This window comes from Alexandromys fortis, unplaced genomic scaffold (assembly GCF_014885135.2).
Source record: "Alexandromys fortis isolate MF-2015 unplaced genomic scaffold, M_Fortis_MF-2015_v1.1 scaffold_81, whole genome shotgun sequence".
Classification (NCBI taxonomy): Eukaryota; Metazoa; Chordata; class Mammalia; order Rodentia; family Cricetidae; genus Alexandromys; species Alexandromys fortis.
In genome coordinates, this window is record NW_026067960.1 from 6,389,520 (window position 1) to 6,412,197 (window position 22,678).

Consider the following 22,678-nt stretch of genomic DNA (forward strand, 5'->3'; position numbering starts at 1 on the left):
AGAGGTGTTACTGGTATGGGGTACCTAGCACTTTCTGACTGGATTGGGGGCCTGCACCACAGGAGGGAATTTGTGTCTGGTGCTGTAAACATGGTCAAAAAGTCCACGGGTGGGGAGAGCTTAGATCGTGGTTGTGTCATTAGGTTGGCTTCTAAGTATTTGTGTTGGCACTTGTAGGTCTCGCTGCTTTGGAGTTTAGTCATACAAGCTTGGTTTTTGCAATGGGCAGAGTTTATGTGGAGACTCCTAAGGGGTCAAAGAGCTAAGAATAACTGACTGTTGGGTATTCAGCCATAGACTGGACAGCTTTTCCAGCACCCTCAGCTCCCCAGGACTCAGAGAACATTAAGGATGTGGAGGCGGAAGGACTGTAAGAGCTGGGGGATGGGAAGGACAGATGCCAGGTGCTCTCGGCTGGACACAGGGCTGTGGTTCTCAGGAGCTCCCGACAGCTGCGATTGCCTGCCAGTGGCCTGCACAGGATGGGGCTGGATCAGGCTAGATCGGGCTGGTCCGAATTCCAGTATGAGCGTGGAAGGGACTTAGGGGGTCCCGCCCCTGAGAAGCAGTTGGTAGTTGATGGCTGCAGGGGAGGGCAGATCATTTTTCCTTGGAGGTGTGGCTTTGGTAGGTTGCCGTGTTCTAGTGCTCGGCCCCACTCTCATGGGCATGTGGGTGACCTTAATTGGACTAGGTGAGTTAGGAAAAAAAAAAAGACATAAAGTTGGGAGGGGAACACGTGAGGTAGTCCTGGGAGGAGATAGCAGGAGGAGCAGGGGAGATGAATAAGTATAAGATGCTTAAAGAATAAATATAGAGTATTATTTGAAAAGAATGTTTGGTGAAGAGATCAGGGCCACTCACAGTAATGTGGGGTTGCTGTAATCAATTTTGGATTTCCTGGGGTTCATATTGCTTGTGTGGGGTGTAAAGGACTAGCCTGTTCTGAGGACACATGCAAGAGCGATGTTGACAGATGCAGCCTGTGCTGCCTGCTTGGAAACAATTTAGAATCACAGAGAAATGCACCGCGCGCAGACGCACACATGCACTGATGCATGCACACACGCATGCATTCACAAACATAAAATTTGACAAAATATTGAATACCTGCCAATCTTGGTAAAAGGTAGACCAGAGATCTTTGTATTATTCTGGCAAGCTTCTTTATAATATTGAAAACAGTTCCAAAGTCAACCATTTTCAAAGAGGGAGGTTTGAATTGCACTTTAATCAAATCTTAGTGTGGTCTAGAACAGGACATGTCACATGCGCACGCTCAGAAAACCAATCAATGGGGCTCTACAGCAGCCCCCAGCCTGGCCCTCCTGCTCTGGCAGGTTCAAGGTCACCCCCGGGGCTCTGGGAAGCCTCCTCATCCTGGACTGTGACTCCAGAGGTCAGGCTTGGACTCTTTCTTAAAACAGCCCATTCTTCACTTCAGTTCCCACCATCCTAACCCGCACACCTCTGCCTGATGGCTTCTCCGGAGCTGACACTTGGTGTCTCTCCCAAATGTACCTTGAGTGTGTAGCACTGCAAGGCAGACTCTTACTTGCCTGTTCTATTATTTACCCGGTCTGTTCAACGCGAGGCCACAGTGGGTCCTTACTCCTCTGTTTTTGTGAACTGGACGTGGTTATAGGGAAAGCATGGCTGCCCAGAGACCCTCCCTTAGGGAAGCCAATATCCGAGGGGCAGGAGGGCAGGACCGTGGGCCACTTTCATTAGAGAGATGGGCAGGCATGGTGGGGACTGACCCACAGACCCTGTGACACTGTCCCCGAGGAAACTTTATATTAGAAAGTGACAGGGAATAGAACCCTCCAAGGGGGAGCACAGGGCTTCACCTGCTGTCATCAAATCAGCTGCTTCAGAGTCTTCTGGTCTCTATGTCTTGAAGTTAAGGAGATTGAGAAGTTTGGGGTGGGTGCCCCATATCTGTAGAGGTAAGGGATGGCCTGTGGTGCAATTCAGAACCCTGCAGGGCTTCTGCAGCGTGAGGCTGCATCAGATACAGAGGCTGGACGAGAGCTGTCACATCAGGGAAGAGCTGATGTACAGCGGGGGGGGGGGGGGGGGGGGGGGGGGGGGGGGGGGGGGGGGGGGGGGGGGGGGGGGGGGGGGGGGGGGGGGGGGGGGGGGGGGGGGCTCTCAAGTGACCCGGAGAGGGGCGCTGGAGTGGATTATCACAAGTCATCTCCGAGAGCGCTGACCGGGCATAAGTGACTCGCCATTTTATATTAGCCTTTAAAACTTTAATAACATGCCTCTTAATGTGTAAAGCCAATATTTTCCTTTCTCCATATTGGAAAGGGCCGTGCCTTGAGGACCAACCAGGTCTGTCTGTGAGTGCCGCAGTGTCTCACATTGGCAGGCTCCTACCGGGTGGAGCCCTCTGCAGAATCAAGTCACACTATGGGCTGGTCTGGGTGTTCACATTCCTCTTCCTATCCCAGGGCAATCTAATCTCTCCTATTCTATCATCTCGTTACCTGTTACCCACCATGAACTGGGGTTGTGGATGTGAGTGCTAACCACAGTCCTTGAGGGGGATTCTCACCCAAGCTGGGAGACAGAGGAAGGAGTGACCCCTCAGTACATGGGGCAGGCTGGTGATACAAACACAGACAGTAAGAGGCCCTGACTGCAGAGCGGTGGCTCAGGTGCAGAAACCGCTTAAAGCCATGTCCACTCAGCACAGGGAGGGGAGAGTTGAAGGCTCCTGTGGCAGGGGTGGTCTGGGAAGTTCCTCCGAGTGCTTACTCTCCCAGGACACACGGACTGTGACATCACTGCTCTGCTCCTCCTCAAAATAAACCCAGGCATAGGCTGTGTTGAAATAGGAGCGACAGGGCTGCGTCCCCGGCACCCGGCCGCCCGCATGGCTAGCTTATACCCAGAAATAATTACACGGAAACTGTATTCTTTCAAACACTGCCTGGCCCGGATAGTTCCAGTTCCTTATGGCTAGCTCTTACATATTGTTCTAACCCATTTCTAATATTCTGTGTAGCCCACGAGCTGGCTTACCAGGGAGGATCTTAACCTGCGTCTGTCTGGAGCGGGAGAACCATGGCGACTCCTCACACAGCTTCTTTTTCCCAGCATTCTCCTCTGTCTACTCCGCCTACCTAATTTTCTATCCAATAAAATGGGCCAAGGCAGTTTCTTTATTAATAAGAAATCACTCCCACATCATTTCCCCTTTTTCTGTTTAAACAAAAAAGAAAGGCTTTAACTTTAACATAGTAAAATTACATATAACAAAACAGTTATCAAGTAAGAATTACAGTTACAATATTTATATCTATTTTATCTCTTATCATAACTAAGGAAAACTATAACTAACCATTCTTCAACTCCATCAAAGACTCCAGAAGGATATAATATTACCTATCAAACAAGAAATAAGAAAACTCTAGAAATGACAGAGACATCTCGCTGCCTGGACAGTCACCCAAAGTTCCTCTGTACCGTTGGGGCATCCATCTTCGGCCTACAGGCCCATAGTATCCAGCAGACATTCTCATCAAGCAAGAAATTCCAAAGACAGTTCAGTCACTTTTTGCTGTGTCCTGCAGAATGTCTCACAGACTCTTTCATGAAGCAGGAACCCCAAAAGGTCATCTCACCTTTAGGCAAGTTCAGCAGTCCTCTCTCTGCGGGTTCTCTGTGTCCAGTTTATGCAACAGTCCAGGCAAGAGCAGTTTCTTGCCCAAATGGCTATCAAACTCCATAAGGATTCTCTTCGATGCCCATCTTCCTCTTGAAATAGATTGGTGCTGCCAGGAGCAAATGTGTCTCATTGTCATGAAAAACCCTAAGTTATTAAAATATCTTAAATGCCATATTCTGCAGCCTTTGAAAGATATGAAGAATGCCTATCTAACTAAAATATCTCTCTATATATCTAGAAAATCTAACTAACATGACTACAAGCTTAAGTATTAGCGATGATTATCCATTAACAACCTATATTTCCTAATTATACATTACATTTTTAAATGAACTACACAATCACAATACCTTAATCAAGATCAAAAATACATATACATATAACAAAATTGACCATAAAATCCATACCAATGCAAATTATTCATATCTATATCATATCCCCCTTTAAATGTAAAAGAACATTTATAAACAATATTTGGGAACATGGGCGTAGTTTTTTCTCTACAAACTGCTTCCTGCTGAATAGGGGCGTCGTTAATTAGGTTGTTCATGATATAACCTGTATGCTAGTTTCATCTCAGTTGGCAATTGAGCGAAGCAATTTTTTGAGGGTATTCACAGCAACCTTTCAGGAGGGCGTGGTCTATCATACCAAATCGGAATAGATGCAATCCACAGGGTCTCATCCTCTGCAAAAACAAAAGAAGACCCTCTCCAAAGCATCATATCCTTAGACCCAAATTCTGAAATCATAATACCCTCATGAAATCCATTTTGGTTTAGCTTGGCAGCCCATATAATGAAATGTCTCTCTGTACTTAGCTCCTTCACAGTCAAAAATTTTAAAGAAAACACAATGTACATAATCCAGACTCTCTGTGAATTTTCCATTTTTACGTGGCTTATTTTTCTTTATTTCTCTTAATCTATAACTATCTGTACTTCTGTACTCTGTCTCTTTAAAGACTTTACCCTTTTTCTTTTTAAGACATTAACTTTATTCTTTATATTCTTTTTCTTCTCTTTCCCAAGCCTACGTACATTTATCCAACAGTGTCTGAATCTGTTTTATTGTGAATCTGTAATTTTTTTACTATCCAGGAGCATTTCTTAAAATGTTAAGCATTTCTTAAAAACTTAAGTTGCACCATGTACAGGTAATACGGTACTGCCTGTGTCCTGCCCAGTCTAAACCTTAACTGCACGGTTTTAAGGTAATTACGGTAGTTCCTGCCTGAGATCAGCACAGTTCAGCATGGAGCAGCCGCTCCTGCCTCAGAGTCATTTGGTGCTTCTGAGCTGAGCACAGTTCCAGGCACACAGCAGTTCACATTGGAGCCGCAATCAGCAGTTTAATTCTGAGACTGAGTGTGCAGCACAGAAACTCTTTTCATCCAAGTTACAGCCAAATCTGACACGCAGAGCACTGCGCAGTCTGAAAACGCGTCTCTGTATGGCGGCAGGAATCCGCCATGCTCTTCCGCCTGCCTAAGCCTGATTCTGCCTTCTGCCCAGGTGCAGGCGGGGAGCGCTGAGCCATCGGCACGGTCTCAGAGCACTCTCCTCCGATCCCAAGCGGGAACACAAACATCCAGTCCCATAAAAGCCTTGAAATGCTTTAAAGCCAGAGTTCACGCTGGCAGTACAGCACCAGGAAGCCGTGCTTTAAAATGACGCAGCTTTTTTTCTCTGCTGCTGTTGCTGAATCAGGAATCTCTCTACAGAACGCCACCAACAAAACAGCAAAAATCTGTGTTAAACTCTCTCTCCCTTATTTTTAAGCCTTCTCAGGTTTTTAAGTGGATTTAGCCATCACGTCTGGGCGCCATCTGTTGAAATAGGAGCGGCGGCAGGGCTGCGTCCCCGGCACCCGGCCGCCCGCATGGCTAGCTTATGCCCAGAAATAATTACACGGAAACTGTATTCTTTCAAACACTGCCTGGCCCGGATAGTTCCAGTTCCTTATGGCTAGCTCTTACATATTGTTCTAACCCATTTCTAATATTCTGTGTAGCCCACGAGCTGGCTTACCAGGGAGGATCTTAACCTGCGTCTGTCTGGAACGGGAGAACCATGGCGACTCCTCACACAGCTTCTTTTTCCCAGCATTCTCCTCTGTCTACTCCGCCTACCTAATTTTCTATCCAATAAAATGGGCCAAGGCAGTTTCTTTATTAATAAGAAATCACTCCCACATCAAGGCTGGCCCCAGTGGACCGCATCAGGTCTGCATCTAGGAACCTGCCAGGTAGCCTGACCAGGCTAAGGGAGTGCTCTGTGGAGACTGTAGAAGAGGGGAGGTACCTGAACCACTTCTTCCAGAAAGACTACCAGGTCTGTTCCCAGGACCCTCCACAGTCTCAGATGGAGCTCTTGTACAGGAGAAGCCAGTAAGTAACCAGGTGATCCCCAGTGACCCACCGCTACTACTGCATCCAACAGATAGTCGTGCGTGGTGTGGATTTTCTTATACAAACTCAACCTGCTAGACCTGTGGGAGGCTTGAGGTGTGTGTTGCTGTTCTTGCTCGACCATGTCAGCATGCTCAAGCAATACTTGCCTGACAAGAGGGTCATGCACCAGGGTGTGTGGGAGCAGCCAGTGGAGAGACCTTTGGGTGTGGCTATAATTAAGTTCATCCTGAGGGTCCGCTCGACAGCAGTGCAAAACATCCAATGTTCATTCTGTGGAGCACACTTACCTGAGAGAGAAGTGAGCCTTCAGGTGTCCGGCAATGTGGGAGGAGCTGATTTCCAGAAGGGAGTGTTGTCAATAAGTTGTCACGGAAATCAAAGCCCGTATTCCACCCTTAGAGATAATGTGGTCCCTCCCTATAGGTAAGGAATCCAAGGACAACCTCAACCTCAGCTTCCTCCTGAATGCCATGGGGACTTGCTGCAGCTGCAGAGGGAGCCCAGAGTGTATGCTTCCTCTCCTTACAACGTGCATTCACCCGACCCTTCCGTGTGGAGACTGTGCGATCCTCCCTCCTCACGGCTCTGAGGGCTGGCTTTGGAGCTGGATACAACTCTGGAATCATTTGCTATTGTCCTGCCCCTGTGTGAGGTGTGGAGCCTGTGGGCTGGGAGGGGAGGAGGTACTGCAGAGCTGGAGTGAATGGCTAGTAATGGCTACCTGCCCGGGCTGCTGATCAAATTCTCCTAGCAGAAAGTCAAATCACAAAATCCCTTAAAGATTTGGAGATTTGTCCCATAACCCACTTCTTACACCCTCTCAGGAAGGGCTCAAAGTGAGACTGGAGAGGGCAGAGTCTGGAGTCACTTTGCGCTCTCTCTCTCTCTCTCTCTCTCTCTCTCTCTCTCTCTTCCCCTCTCCCTCTCCCCCTCCCTCCCTCTCTGTCTCCTTTGGCATCTTCCTGTGTCTCTGGAAACCTCTCCCCGTCTGTGGAGCCTGTCCCCCCTCTCCCCTTCTGTCTGTCCTCTCTGTTTCAGCTTCTTTGTTTCTTTCTTCCTCTCTGAATATGCCTCTTTCCTCCCCTCTTGTCTTCAGCTCTTGGTTCTCAGCAGCAACCTCTTTAGCAAGTAGCTTTTTCCCTTAAGGGAATTGGTGAAACCCCGAAGCCCTGTATCCGTTTCATAGTAACTCCTTAGAAAGTGGCAGCTGGAAAGGGAGGCTGTGGGCTCTGGACAGGACCTCTGCTCTGCGGCCTCCTAGTGACAGCTGGCAGCAGGACCTTGTCCATGAATGTGGGACTTGTGACCTGGGCCAGACTGCAAGTCCAGTGTGAGAGGGCTCACGTGATTATTCAAGGTTGCCTGCGCTCTGCACTGAATTGCAAAGCTGGGACACCAAAGACTGTGGCTCACAGCACCTTCCTTGACCTTGTCAGGTCACCAAGCCCTACTGAGAGGGGACTCTGAGGTACCCACGCCTTTCCCTCCTTCCCAGGTCCCTTATCTGTTTTGTTTCTATCAACACCAGGCAGGAAGAGCCCTGAGGTGTCCATCGTCTGCTTCCTGAGAGAGACGGGCACTTGCGCTGTTGGGGAGGGATGGACCTGGAATATGCCCCACCCCACAATCCCCCCGAGAATCCTGCTGTAGGAGATGTTCCCTTTGACCCTACTGGCCACCCCACTAGAAACGCCCTCTTCAGATCTGCCCGCCTCTTCCACTTTGGCCGGACTCCTTTTCTCCTTCAGCATCTTTTCTATCCACCCGTGTGGCAAGAGGCCCCTCTAATTTTCTCCCATCACAGCCATGCTCCATGTGGAAGCCAGATCTACGGCCACGACAGCAGGCAGGAGCCTTCTGCTGACAGAGGTTGAGAAGCTGCCTGCCTGCCGTCCCTGGGGGTTTAGAGCCAGCCTTGCAGCGGCCTTGTTCATTGGGATAATTTTATCAAGATTTCCTTCCCCCCTGCTCTATTGCTTGCTTCCTTGGTTACTTTATTAAAATTTAAAATTACTTATTAAAGTTACTTTTTCTCATGTGACAAAAGTACAGCTTTTATAACTTCAGCCACAAAGCGTTGGTGAATCTTCCTAGGGGACGCTAGGGGTGCAGGGCAGAGTGGCAGGGGAGGCTCTTACCCTTTAATGCCTCTTTACGGCTTCAATTATTTAGAACCATCATAAGCTACCTTAGTGAGTTGCTTTAGCCCATAAAGGAAGATTTCCAGCTCTCAATGTTATTTTTCTTATAAACTTTATATATATGTGTATATATACATATATAGTTATATATAAATATAGAATTCAGAATTTATATAATTCCCAATATACATAATATATAAATTTATATATTCAGAATTTATATTTAATTCTAAATATACATAAATATATAATTTAGAATATGCATAAATATATATAATTTAGACTATATATATGTGTGTGTATGTGTACTTTTTTTTTTCCAAACAGGCAATGCTTTTCAGGGTACAAGGATTTAGTACGCCTTTTACTAAATTTTAAGAAATATATGTTTAAAAAATGGTTCACAGCAGTGCCCTTCAATTCAGCCAATGAATATCTAGCCTGGAAGTCTAGAATATGGTGTGCCAGAGATTTTTAAGGCTGCCTGGCCTGACTGTGTCTCCGGATCAGGTGAGAGTTTTACTAGATTATTCTTTGATGCCCAGGTCAAGCTGCCAGCTCTGGTATCAACACTAGCCTGTCACCTAATGCCAGCAAATGACATCCCATCTAGCCATTGCCAGAAGCCACGTGGAAGGACAGTTTATAAGCCCCAGGAGGCTCTTTGATTCCATAGATCATGACTGTCCTGAAACAGGGCAGAAGGAGGAGCAATTGCAGAGGACCCAGATATCCAGTGGACAGGGCCTGCCAACTGCAGACAGGCAGGTAAGCCTGTGAACCGGCTCGTGGGCGCCTTGTGGGCTCCTTGCAATCCCAGACATCCTAAAGGATCCCAGCCCAGTCCCTCTCCTAACTTCCCCTTTTCTCTTTCTTGTCTGCTCTGGGAAATTCTGGTTTCCTTGACTTCTAAATCAAAGAAATCCTTGAAGTCGCAGGAACCTAAGCATTCCAGGTCTTCCCCCTCCTCCACCCCCAACTCATATCAGATGTGAGTTTCTCAGCTGAGAATATAAAATTAATGCACGCAGGCTTTGGTCCTCGGGGAATCCTGCAACAATCAGCAAATGTCAAAATGTTTTCTCCGAACTTCTAAATGAATGAAAAATAAAACAATGTGATTTCCCTGGGGAATTACTTTGCCGTCCATTTTCTCTAAACATGATCAGTTTCTTTGTTTTTCCCCAGAGTGAATCCATTCGGGACTGTGGGTTGTTGCAAGTCCCTGAGCTTAAAGCCAAATGTTGTTACATTAGTTTAACAAGAGGAGGTCCAAGTCCTGGCTTCCTGGGGTGGCCTAGAAGTAGGCAGATTCCTTAGCTAGGCTTCCAGAACTGTCTCTTCATCGACAGAGCAATGACAATCCAGCAGCACACCCAGGCCCAGGCTCCTTCTCTGGGTGGCACTGGTTAACCTTCAGCATTGAGTGTGACCAGAAATCCTCATTGGAATTACACAAGCCATTACCCTGCTCACTGCATTAACGCTGCCCCGGAGCACTCTTGACTGTGCCGTTGGAATGGAGTGCCTCATCAGTTGGAACCCAAGCCTCCGGATCTTAATTAGAGATGCGCCAATATCCCTGGATGTAATGGAGGAGGCTGGCAGACAGCTCTCTCCGCCCCTCTTGCCTTTAATGACCCTGTTACTGATGACTGTCCAGAGCGATGTAGAAATTCCCTGTGTCCCGCAGGGAAGAAGAAAGTGGCCAGGCTGATGTTGGGCAGGGCAAGTTCCCATGAAACACTCGCCTTCTGGAAGGTGGGGAGAGTCAGGGTGTGGACTGTCTTCCACAGACCCTCCCCACCCACAGCCTCTCCAGCAGCCTGGTTCTGCAGTCCAGGAAGGGTTGGACCTGGGGTGGGAGCCTGAATCATTATTCACGGGCTAGCTCCCAGCCACAGATAATTCAACACCTTCTTAATAATCTGTTCCGGCGTTACCTGCGCTCACCCTCCCATTCTGAAAAGAGGTAGTTGTTAACTCTTGCTCCGGCTCCCCAACTAAATTGGCAAGACAGAAAAATAATAGGGGTAGGACGGCAGAGTATTCATCTGGGCTTGTTTGCCCTGATTTAGCAGCAATAGCAGCGCAGACAGCCCCTGATCTCTGCACCATGGTAGTCCACTCAGAGAGGCCTAGTTCACACCGCTCCCTCCTACAGACTCCTCCCCGGTGCAAGCTCCTTAATGGCTCCTAACAATCTGTCAAACTGCTTGAGACATTGACTCTCAATGTTACTGGATTTGTCACTTTCACTGCAGAACCAGAGGACATGCACACATGGAAATCCTGGTGGCCTCGTCCTCTCTTACACTATAGAAGGTGAGAACATCCACCGTGCATATATGCTTTGCTCTGTGTATCTGCTAGCTCAGAATTCCCCAGTCTAAGCAACAGCTTGTGCACATGGTCTCAGCGCTAGGAGGAAATTCTGGTCACAAGACGTCAAGGCAGGAACGAATAGCCCTGAGTCCCAGTGGAAGTTTTCGGAAACAAAAGCCACACCGGTGTTGAAGAAATATGATGCAGACTGATTAGATTGTCCCTAAAGTCTCCGGCCCTGCACAGATGCCCTTGCCTGCTGGGGAATGAGCACCGTCCCCAGGAGCCTGCAGAGAACACTGGGTCCTTGGGAACCTGCCCTTGAGGGGAGCTGGGGGCCTCAGCTGCTTCCCTCTCTTCTTATCTTCCTGGAGGAGGGGTTTCCTCTGTCATGAGCTGTATACAAATGACAAGTTGTCTCACCACAAGCTCCACATCAACATGCCAAGGTGCTTGCAGATCGGATGCCCTGAGACTAGAAGCCGAAGCAAACCCTGCTTCTCTGTGAGTTTGTTTCTGGGTGTGGTTTGTCACAGCATAGGGAAGCTCCCTAAAAGCTTTGGTTTTGTGGTTCCAGCTGTGGTCTGGGCTGCTGGAAAGTGGGCGTGGGCCTCTGCCTTCAAGGAACTGAGTGCCAGTTAAACTTCAGGGATGGCCTAGTCTGTGAGCTTGTTAGGGCCTTTTCCTGCTCACACACCCAGGCTCCATCTGGGAAGGAAGCCAGCATCTTTGGAGGTGGGTTCTCTGTGTGAGGGTGTGCCGGGGCCTGTGGGTGAGACGTGGGAGGGAGACCCGGGGGTGGTTTTGCAGAAGATGGCCTTGGAGCACTGTGTACTGGCAGCCTGTCCCAGCCACATCAGTCTCCACTGTCACCAAGGTTATTTATTGAGCTGCCGCTTGCTCTTCGCCTCGGCTGTAACAAATCCATGCAGACACTACTTACCACCTCTCTTCCAGAGAGCTTAGCCCAAGACAACAGGGTCACAGATATTTATAAGCACTTGTATCTATTAAATAAACACCCGCCGTGGCTAAGCGGCAGTGATACCGAATCCTCTCTGTCTTTATTCTCCGGCTTCGGCTGTGTTCTGCCTGACATTTCCACACACTCACTCCTTTCTGTTCCACGTGATGACGCCACTCCACATTGCTGTGCCTTCCTGGCCCCTAGCACTCCCTGGGGCTCAAGTACATAACAGTGATTTAAGCATAGCTCTCAGCCGGCTGATTGCACCCTTGTCCCACTTCTGACAGGACGCCTGTCAACATGGGAATGCATTTGGGTCGTGACACCTGGTGGGAGCTACCGGTGTCCATGGCGAGGATGGGATGCTATTGATTATTCTACAGTACACAGCAAAGTGTCCCTATCTGGACCCCTCCGGCCCCGTGTCAATCATTCTGTGGTAGAGAAACCTTGCTGAGAGCAGAGCCATTGCACAGGCTGTACCAGGATTGAGAGCTGCCCGTCCTCTATGAGAGGCATAATGTCTGGGGGCTAAGGGACCCCTTACCTCATCTGACTGCAGATGCCTACAGAGTCTCTTTCTTGTGTCTTGGTGAGTATCATGGACATAAAGCCTGCTCTGTGCTTACTGGCTTACTGTTGGTCTTGGAGCAGGTGACCACTCCTGGCTGCTGTCACTGCTGTGTGTGCTAAAGTCTCACCTGGTCCCAGCGTTTCATGTCCTCATCTGCTCGCAGCCTTTCCCGCTGGCTCCACTTTGCTTTCCGTGGAAACTTCTCTTTGTCTGTCTTGGAAAGCGCAGACAGGTGGCCTGGTTCTGGTTGCAAGTGTCTGACGTGGCTGAGTCTGTGGTCTGTGGTTCTTCTCAGCTGCCCTCTAAGCCAAGGAAGTGGCCAAATTCTCTGGGGCTTTTTCTACCCATGAATGTCCATCATCCCAGGCTGCAGGTCTGTCTGGCCTAGGCTGAGACTACATGGGTAGAAGGAGAGAGCCAACTTTCTTAGGTTGACCTCTGACCTCTCCATGTGTGCCTTGGCATGTGTATACCCACACACTTACACACTCTCAAATGAAATAATAAAAGCACCATAAAAAAAAAAGAATATACAGCTGTCAGTGGTGGTGCACGCCTTTAATCCCAGCACTTGGGAGGCAGAGGCAGAGGCAGAGGCAGATGGATCTCTGAGTTCAAGGCCAGCCTGGTCTGCAGAGTAAATTCCAGGACAGGCTCCAAGGTTACCTAGAAACCCTGTCTCAAAAAAACAAAACAACAGCAACAGCAACAACAACAACAACAATGACAACAACAAAAAAAAAAACAAAAAAAGAACAAAAGGAAAGAAAACATACAAATCAGCACATGCCCACATGCATGGAAGCTGCAAACAGGCTCCTCTCTCCCTGTTATGTTTGCGTTCAGTCTCTGAGGTTGCTGCCTGTGGAGGCGCCAGGCCATCAAAGGGCTCTTGTGAGGACAGAACGTGGGTCCAGATCCCTGGGAAGAGAAACGTCCCCTCAAAGATTCACCATCCAGCCACAGGCAGCAGTGGGTCGTGCAGAGGCTGAAGAATGGCTCTTCACAGCCATTCTTAAAATCCCAGAGCACATGGGAGACGGAGTATGTCCCTCCAGATTTGCTGCAGCTCTGCTCCTGACAGTCAGTGGGGCACAGAATGCTCACCCCCTGAATAGGCCGAGGGTAAATGTCTCCCCATTCAGGAGCTGGCCAGCATCCACAGATGGCAGAGAGGGCAAGTGCCATCCATCCTGGATAGAGTGTGTAGAGGGCTGAAGTGAGGGGTAGTCGACATGTCTTAGGAGGGGCTGAGTCCTTTCTGATGGTCCCCACAGATCGCAAGCTGGTTAAGGCCCCTGTTAGGTAAGTGAGGACTGGTAAACTCTTAAAATTCCAGGGGTCTAAGTAAACCAAGCACTCAGGCATGCAGGAGGGCTCGCAGGGAGCCTGGCTTCATAGCATCTGACAGCAAGCAGAACCTAGATAGGGCCAACAGCACCAGGCCATGAATTATTCCTGCGTAATGACTCTGACCGACCAAGACAAAAGCTGTCCTGACTTCATTACCCGGCTGCATCTTATTTATTCTAAGAGTGCTCAGCAGAAGGCCCAGAAAACATCTTCCTTCCCCCCAGTGCAGGCTTGCCCCCACCACACAGAATCGCCCGCATCTAATCCCAGAGCTCACAAATCAATTATTCCCAGCCTGGAAACTCCTGGAGGTCACTGTGGACAGACTGAAAAAGAGACCCGATTTGTCTGTCTTCGGTTCATTAGCTCCGAGTGTCCATACCTTCCCAGCACCCTTGCTGGAGGGGCTTCAGCCTTTTCTAAGGAAGGGCTATTTCTGATTTCCCTGAGGTCTGAGGACATTTGAAAAGAGGCAGAAGCTGGCTGGCTAAGGACACATTCTCTAGGTCATTATGGAGCCATTCAAAGAGGACACTCTGGAAGTGGCGCCACGTGGAGCTTCACTTTCCAGAAGGTTCCAGCCCCACCCCTCTGAGGCGTGGGCTATGTTAAGGCATCTTTTTCCTTAGTTCCAGTGGCCTGTGTGTGAAGGGGAGGTGCAGACACCTCCAAAGGCTTTATCAGAAAGGTAAATTCGGCACCTTCCAGGGGGTGTTTTAGGAAGGATGGCAAATATTGTCTAGGTTTCTTAAGTTGTGCAACACTAGCCTTCGGGAGGCAGGAGTACCCCAGGCTGGTCAGGTTCCTAGCTCTTGTCTCCCTGCCCCAGGTGCCTGGGCCAGGTCCTGAGCCCCTCTGGATCCCAGCCCTTCATCTGTAAATGGGCTGTAGGGACGATCACAAAACCCCGAGGCTCAGCACGAGGTACAACACACACACCAGGCTCGTGGGGCTTGCTTTTCACAGGTCATGGGCTGGTACATCAGACTGGAATCTGGGTGGGGAACGAGAACATTACTAATGTACTAATGTACTAATTACTAATTACTAAATTACTAATGTACTAATGACTGGGCTCTGTCACCACCGGGCCACCTTGTATACTGAAGACACGGGCTTCTCCAGGAGCACGGCACAGAGGTGACAACCATCACGTGTTGTATCTGGGGTTTGCACAATCCGACTGTGTCATCAGTGACCATTTAAGCAAGATCACTGTAAGTGACCCGAGAGAGAGACAGAGAACTTAGTTCATTAGAAACTTGACCCACCATTTCTCACAGAAGGCCTGGAGAGTGAAGAGTTAAGAATCTCACCGACATTTTATAGCCATGTAGTATTAAGACTTGAATCTAATGGAGAAACTCAGAGATTTATTAGAAACACTGTGGTCCCAGAAACCAGGGCACTGGGTTTGATGATGACCTCCCAGGGAAAAGAACTTCCTTAGAGACAAGGATCCGAGGCCCTTAGAGGACTGGCTGGTGATGACTTGCAGTCAGAAGGGAGAGGGTACCAGCAGTACATTTTCCTCTCAGGAACCCCAACATAGTGGCCCAAGTCCTTAAAACCTGCACCAGGGAGACGGAGGCTGGGGGATCTTTAGCGCCAGACCCCATTCAAAAACAAAACTGGACAAGCAACCAGAAAGCACAGGCAAGCAGAGTCCAGGGTATCTGAGAGCACTGCTCCGTACTGCCTTGCACAGAGCAACCCTTTCCGAGCTCCTGACAAGCTTGTTCCGCTTTCAAAGCTAAGGCTCAAATGCCAGGAACACAGCATCGCAGTGACCTAGATAATTCAGGCCCTGATGACTTCAAGGCAATCCCAAGAGACAGAGAAGATGGGAATGAAGGAGATTTGGGTACCAGGATGCAGAGTGAGCACCTGCCCTAACTGAGGAGGAAGATAGATACATGCACTTAAGGAGAATTAGCCCCAGACACCTAAGAGGTGGGCTTGGCAGGGAGGTGGGGATTCAGAAAAATACTTGCCCTATTTCCTGTTGATTTTTCTTTTCTTTCTTTTTTCTTTTTTCAGAACAGGTGAAATTTTGTGGTGATCGTGACTGACCGAGGTTGGGTTTGCCTGTTTAGAAACGGGAACCAGATTGAAGGACATCACACAGAGGAGAGCTAGGATACAAGGACCTTCATGAGACGCTGCCTCCCCTGGAGGAAGACCTTAGGGCTCTTCCCAGGGTAGAGGAGGTGAGCTGCAATTATCTTGGCAATTGTCAGGGGTTTCCAAAAGGTTTCAAGATGCTTGAGAAGGAGCCAAGTGGGACTGATATTGCTTCTTCCAAATTGCATCCATAACAGTCTACTCACTAGCCCTCTTCCCTACAAAGGTTACCTTCCCTCGGCTCAGCCGTGGATTAACACAGCATGAAGGCTGTGGGTCCTCTACAATATCTGCCCCTGGGAGACCCTGTAGAAGTCTCTAAAAATAGGGACCTTTTGGAGAGAAGTGTACAGGGAAGGATGAGAGCCGTGGGTAACCTTGGAGATGGGAGGCCAGGGTTGCTTTCCTGCAACTAAGGGAGGCAGCCGAGGATCCCCAGGGTTCAACCTTTGCCCCATTAAATTGCTGTTGGTTTTCTTACTAAAACACAGTTGACCTGAAGTATGGCCCTCACCTGCCCTGGAGGTATGCACAGGCTTTATTTCCCTGGGAGGGCTGAGGCTCAGATGAGCAGAGCTGATGCGGTCCAGCCAGTGTATAGTTCAGCTTCCCAGCTTAGACATTCATTTGCCCAGTACGCCCGCACCTGTTTCTACTATGTTCTTGCTGGGGGAACTCCAAATGTCCAAATGCAGGGAAAACAGAAATGAAAATAAATGTTCCATTTATCAGAAAAAAAATCTTCTCTTTCCTCAAATGAATTTGCTCTATGTTCCCATAAAACAGGCTTGCATTGGACATGTCCTTGATCCCACTAGAAAAAAGGGGAGCCTGAGGACGTGGGGTCCACCCCTCAGTGGCTCTCTCCCCACCTCAGTCTGCCTTGGCAGCTGTGCTCAGAGCCAAGCCTCTTCCGGTGTTCCCATTTCGGGCACACATGTAGCCCACCCTGCCTGTCATAAAAGCAGTGTTGGCAACCCCAAATGCGAACCCACCTCCCCTGGCTCTCAGTAATCTTATCTAGGAAGAGCAATCAGATGGAGGTGTTCCTGAGGATCTGGTAATAACCTAGGTCCCTGACTGAACCAGGAGTCTCTCTGGCTACCTCGGACTGTGGATTTCCTTCCTGCCCCTTGTACACACACCCACTAGTGCCCTTGTGCACACATATGTGCACACACACTCATCAGACTGTCCTCCTAACTGCCTGAGTAAATCTGAAGCCCTCAAGAAGGACATGGAAGGACAGCAAGCCCGCCACCACACCGACAAACGTCCTTCTGGCTCTCAGGGGAGTTTCTCTGTGGGCGTCCATCTTTGTTTAACCTGAAGCTGTGCTAACTGCAGTTGGTTTTATTCTCTTCCCAGGGGAGAAATGGCAGCGTTCGGAGACGTTTTGGTTATCATAGCTGGGAGGAGCTGCTGCTGACCCGGAGAAAGGAGAAGCCAAGCACTCTTCCCCACCTTCCATTGACTGCAGGAGGCCTCAGGACCCACAGTGATTCAAGGTCAGGGGTGTCAAGGCTGAGACTCTGGCAGAGAAGGGAAGACCACAATAATAAAACGAACAAAGCATCGTTTCCAGGACGTGTGGACAGTGTCAGAGTCTTACTTCAGAACACAGAGCAGGAGAAGCAGGCCCCCACTCACAAACCACACCCCTCCTACAGACAGCAGCAGGGGGCGCCACCCTATAATTAGAAAGTGCGGCAGGAACCAGCCAGGGACTTGTGAATCACAGTCCTTGGCAGGGCTCATCTCCCCAGCAGCCACGCAGGCAAAGGATACCTGGTCCCGTGAGGCTCTCATCCTGGCTGAGTTATGGGTGAAGAGAACAATTCAGTCCCTCTCCGAGATGCTCTCCCTCCTATTATTAAGATATTTCATGGAAACAGAGACTCTTGCTGTGTCTGGTGCTATTAATAGTTCTCTGCTGGTGACATCACCCACATCCCCAGAGAAACATAAAGTTTCAATTACTGCAATTCAAAAAAATTCTTGCAAGCCTGGACAGATAGACAGAGATATTAGATCGGAGAGGACAGAAGAAGGTGCTAGGTGGGGGCTGGGGAGGGAGGACTTTACTCCAGCTCCGGGTAGTGTTTGAATATGACAATGGAATTCATCACTGCAGGGGAAGTGGAAGCCTTCTTTGGCTTGTGACCGTATTAAATATAATTTGCTACTAAAGGCACCAGATACATTTAGCTGGATATTGGAGAGGGTTGAAGAAAGATCGGTTGAGATAAAGGTTCGGACAGCTTGTCGCATATGAACCATCACGAGCCACCCAATGTACACATACCTCTACAAGTTAGGAAAAAGGGAGAAAAGCTGAGGAAGCTTCTCAAACCTTTTCTTAAATGGTGTTTTCTTTTCCATTTCTGTCTCAGAAATGCGGAGCACAGCGTTCTCATTAACGCAGATTTTAATGGGAGATATTCGTCTGCATTGCTGCGTGGTTTCTGCTTGCATGGGGCTGCCATTAACAACAAGTGTAATAGCATCTTTGAGCTTTTTAATTAAAAATTAATTAGGAGATTTAAGCTCAAACTCATTGGGGGTTACTGTACAATAACATGTTTACAAAATTAGGTCTGGGCTTTTTGTTCCAGCTAAGTGTTTCAATCAATTCTGTGTCTATTAAATGTAATTACGTATGATGCTTTCTTAGAGCGATAAGGCAGCTTTAAAGGCAGCTGGGAGATGTCTACACATTCCAGTCTGGAATTAGGGTGCTGATTAAGAGGGGAATGAAGGCAAGTGTAGCTGGTGGAGCAGGGGTGGAGGTAACCTTGTTACAAAGTTTCTGTCAGGCGGATTTGTCCCAGCGCGTTTCCAGGGTCTTGTGGCTTGCTTCTCACTCTGTCAGTTTCCCCATGGGGAAGGCTGTAGGCGGACTGTTATCTGGCAGTGCAGGGTGAAACAAACCCTTTCCTTCCACATCGGTTTTGATCAGTGTAGTAGCACAGCAACAAGAAGCAAATCCGGACAGTACCCTTATCCCTTTGTTTACCTTTGAATCCTGGTCTTGCTAAGTTGCCCAGCTTGGCCTTAAGCTCACTTTGTAGTCAGGGCTGCCCTTGAACTTGAGATCCTCCTGCCTCAACTCTGCTTCAACCTTCTGAATAGTGGGAATATGTGCCTCTGTCACCTGATCGATAATGAAACTTCTGGTTAGTTCTAAACTATCTCATAGCAGTTCAGAGTGTATACACGGTAAAATCAGTTTTTTTTTTTTTTGAAAATCAAAGAGACTGGGGGCCTTCCATGATGACCCTCCACTGTAGAGGTATTTTGTTTGTGTTTTAACTAAGAAAGTTTGCCTGAAGATCAGAGTGCAGAGTCAAGTCACTAGAGGCAAGGCAGTGGTGGCACACACTTTTAATCCCTGAAGACAGAGGTAGACAGATCCCTGTTAAGGCCTCCCTGGGCTACACAAATTTGATCCAGTTTATGAGAGAAACAGAGCTCACATAGAGGTGATCCCAGCACTTGGGATCCCACACCTTCAATCCCAGCACTAGGGAGGTGGAGACAGGAGAGATATGGCTGGGCGGAGAGAGGAATAGAAGGTGGGAGGAGACAGGAGCTCATTGCGGTCTGAGGTGCTGTCTGAAGCAGTCGTCAGTCTGAGGATGCAGTCAGTCGGAGGACACAGTCTGAGGAGCAGTTTGAGGACAGGATCTTCCCTTCAGTCTGAGTGTTGGTAAAGGTAAAAGTCTCTCGAGTGGGTGGCTGCTCTGCTTCTCTGATCTTCAGGCAAGTTTTATTTGTTAAGACAAAGTACCACCATACTCCAATGTCTAGACAGAGTGGTACTGTGGAGGGCATCTTAGAACCCCTGTCCAAGGTGGTGTTCAACAGCTCCCTGTAGAGGAGGGGTGGGTGGGCTTCATTAGTGCCCTGTGGCCTGGGGATCAGGGTGTTTCTGGCATGGCTGGCAGGCGGGTAGCTGTGTTTTACCTTTGACTCAGGGCACAGCCTGCCCAGAGCTCCTCTTAGGGCTTCAGTTTTACCTCCCTGCCACTGCCCATGACCCAGAGCAGGCCCTGCTTCGAGAGAGCCACCACCACAGCGTCCCACTTCAGAGGGGGGACAGTGCTGAGGGTCCATAGCTCTTTCCTCTGAGCCCAGCTCAGTGCCCCAGGTGATACTGTTTCTGCCTCTGTCTAATTATACCCTGTACAGGACAAGTCCATAAAAACCCCACTGGCTCTTGGCAGGCAGAAGGGTGCATCTGCCTTGAAAATTCCTAGGGATGAACTCCTAAATCACGGGCCAGAAGAATCGATATGGCAGGGCAGGGGCACAGACACCAGCTCTCAGAGATGCTGAGATCCAGTTCTCAGGGAGAGCCTGCTTTCTGGTTTGTTGTAGTGGTCAGAATAAACATTGGAAACCTAAATGTATCAGGACAGACTCCAAAGCTACAGAGAAACCCTGTCTTGGAAACCAAAAAGAAAAAGAAAAAAGAAAACCTAAATGTAGCCCCTCTCATGGCGTGCCCTGTGGGGGCCTGTGAGCTGGAGACCTTGCTCTCAGTTCACAATGGAGTTCTCTTGGACTCCCTAGGGGCAATTCAGGGGTCAGAGCTGCAGTCTTGGATCTGGGGTCCTGCACCCCAACATTGATGGGTAACATCAGACTTCTTTAACCACGAAAGATCCCTGTGCCCTCTCTGGTCTTCTGAAATATTTGATGGTCCAAGACAAACGGGGCCAGGGACGCCTGGATTTCTAAAAGAGAAACAAGGCTCAGGTCACAGAGTCTGATATTTAGGGGCTGACCGTAGAGTAACCTCTCTCTCTTTAAGTCATTTGTGTAGGGTTTTATCACAGCAGCAAGGAAGGAAGCTATACAGTTTCTATCTGCAGCTGTCAGTGTGATCTTGCCGAGATGCTGCCTGCAGAATGATTGGCACAAAGTTGGTGCCCAGAAAACAGAAGGGATTGTAGCCATGACTGCATGACTTAGGATCAATAAATACCCTTTGTCCCTCTCAAAATTACCTTATTTTCTTTGGGGGCTCTGAAATGAGAGATGTGGGTTTTAATTGATCGTCCCCACGTGCTTTGCCTCTGCCATCCTACAAATGTCAAACACATTTACATACAGTAATTGTTTTTTTTAAAAACAGAGATATGGTTAGAAAAGAAAGAAAGAAAAGAAAAGTGTATCTTTGCCCCCAACAGTGAGGTTCATCACTGCAGATGTGGATAGAGAGACACTGCTGTCTGAATGTGTACATTCTCCAAGGACACTTCTGGAGATGAGTGACCTTGAATGTTCACATTTAAATAACAGAGAGCTGCAAACAGAAACCTTTGCCTTGAGGCTGGGAGCAAAGGGCATTGTGTGAATATCTCATTCAGGGGACTCCATTTTCATCTGTGTTTGCACCTGGAAGCTGCCGGCAGAGGAAATATGGAAAAACAACTGGGAGCTGGGACCCCAAGATTTGTGCAAAGACCCAATGCCTCCTGAGGCATACACACTGGCTGAGTTTAGACAGAGTTATATGAGTGGAAATACAGGTCCCTTAAGGAAGCAATCAGACTTTGGTGATTGGATTGGCATATGTTTTAGTTAGTGTTTCTATTGCTGTGAAGAGACACCATGACCACGGCAACTCTTATTAAGGAAAATATTTAATTGGGGTGGCTTAGTCCATTATCATCATGGTGGAAAACATGGCAGCTTGTAGGCAGACAAGGTGCTGGAGAAGGGATTGAGAGTTCTACATCTTACAAAGGCAGCAGGAAGTGAACTTCCTCACTGGGCGTGGCTTAAGCATATAGGAGACCTCAAAGCCCACCTCCACAGTGACACACCTCCTCCATCGAGGCCACACCTACTCCAACAAAGGCCAAACCTCCTAATAGTACTACTCCCTTTGGAGACCATTTCTTTCAAAACACACATGGCTGTACTGGCTGGTTTTGAGGTCAGCTTGACACAAGGTGGAGTCATCAGAGAAGGATCCCCAGTTAAGGAAATGTCTTCGTGAGATCCAACTGTAACCACTTTCTTAATTATTGATTGGTGGGGGATAACCCATCGCACTGTGGGTGGCACCATCCCTGGGCTGGTGGTTCTGGGTTCTGTAAGAAAGCAGGTTGAGCAAGCCATGGGAAGCAAGTCAAGAGGCAACACCTGCCCCTCCACGTTCTCGTGCATCAGCTCCTGCCTCCAGGCTCCTGCTCTCTTTGAATTCCTGCCCTGACTTCCCTCAGTGATGAACAGCAATGTGGAAGGGTAAGCCAAATAAACTCTTTCCTCTCCAACTTGCTTCCTGCTCATGATGTTTCATTGAAGCATCCTCCCCCCCCCACACACACACACTAAAATGGCAAGTCTCTGGTTTCTCCGTCCATTTTGCAAATTCTGTTGATGCTTCTGATTCTGACCAAGCTAGAAGGGCTAGCCTGGGGCTCAGAAGCTCAGGAGTCCTTGATTCAAACCCTCCTACAGCATGAGGTGTTTTGCAGTGGGAAGGGCACTGGGTTTTAATGACCTCTAATGGTAAGACCTCATGGGGTCCCATGGCACAGTGCAAGGGTCACGTGTTTGGCAGATGTAGAATATGAGGCCCATGGGATTAAGGTGACTCACAAGGGATGTGCTTACATTTTGAGCTCTGGGAAGTTCCCTTTCTCCTCCTAGGGGCCCTGAATCAGGCTTTTGAACAACCCACCTCCCAGCTTCCAGCTGGGTCCTGCTCAGCAAATGCTACTGTGGTCTCTGACCCCAGAGTCCAGGAGCCCCCATGCCCCCTTGTCCCTGCAACAGCTGCTTCTGTAAGGTCTCACCCTTGGAGCGCTCCCTCTGCTCAGCTTACCCCCAGCAGGCTGGCACTTCCTGCAGAGTTCCTTTCCAGGGTTCAGTGCCCTGCTGCTGCCTGGCTGGGTGTCCCCTGAGCTGGCTGTCACTGCTCTCTGTCTTCAGTTCACCACGGGAGCTGTGTGCAACAGCCGGTGTCGGTGTAGACGGTGTAGATGCAGATGGAGCCCTTGGGTCATGGTTGATCAGCAGCATCTCCCACGGGCTCATGGGTTTAATAGGGGCCTCAGGTGATGGCATGATTTGGGAAGGCTTTTAA

The 22,678-nt window shown here is 48.8% G+C and overlaps 1 long non-coding RNA gene across 1 annotated transcript; it reads left to right on the top strand.

Annotated features, from left to right (window-relative positions):
- The first annotated feature begins 266 nt into the window (after positions 1 to 266).
- LOC126508072 (uncharacterized) lies at positions 267 to 8,204 on the top strand. The gene is made up of 3 exons (XR_007593704.1): positions 267 to 370; positions 6,516 to 6,744; positions 7,621 to 8,204. It is a non-coding gene; the product is annotated as an uncharacterized lncRNA (long non-coding RNA).
- The last annotated feature ends 14,474 nt before the right edge of the window (positions 8,205 to 22,678 follow it).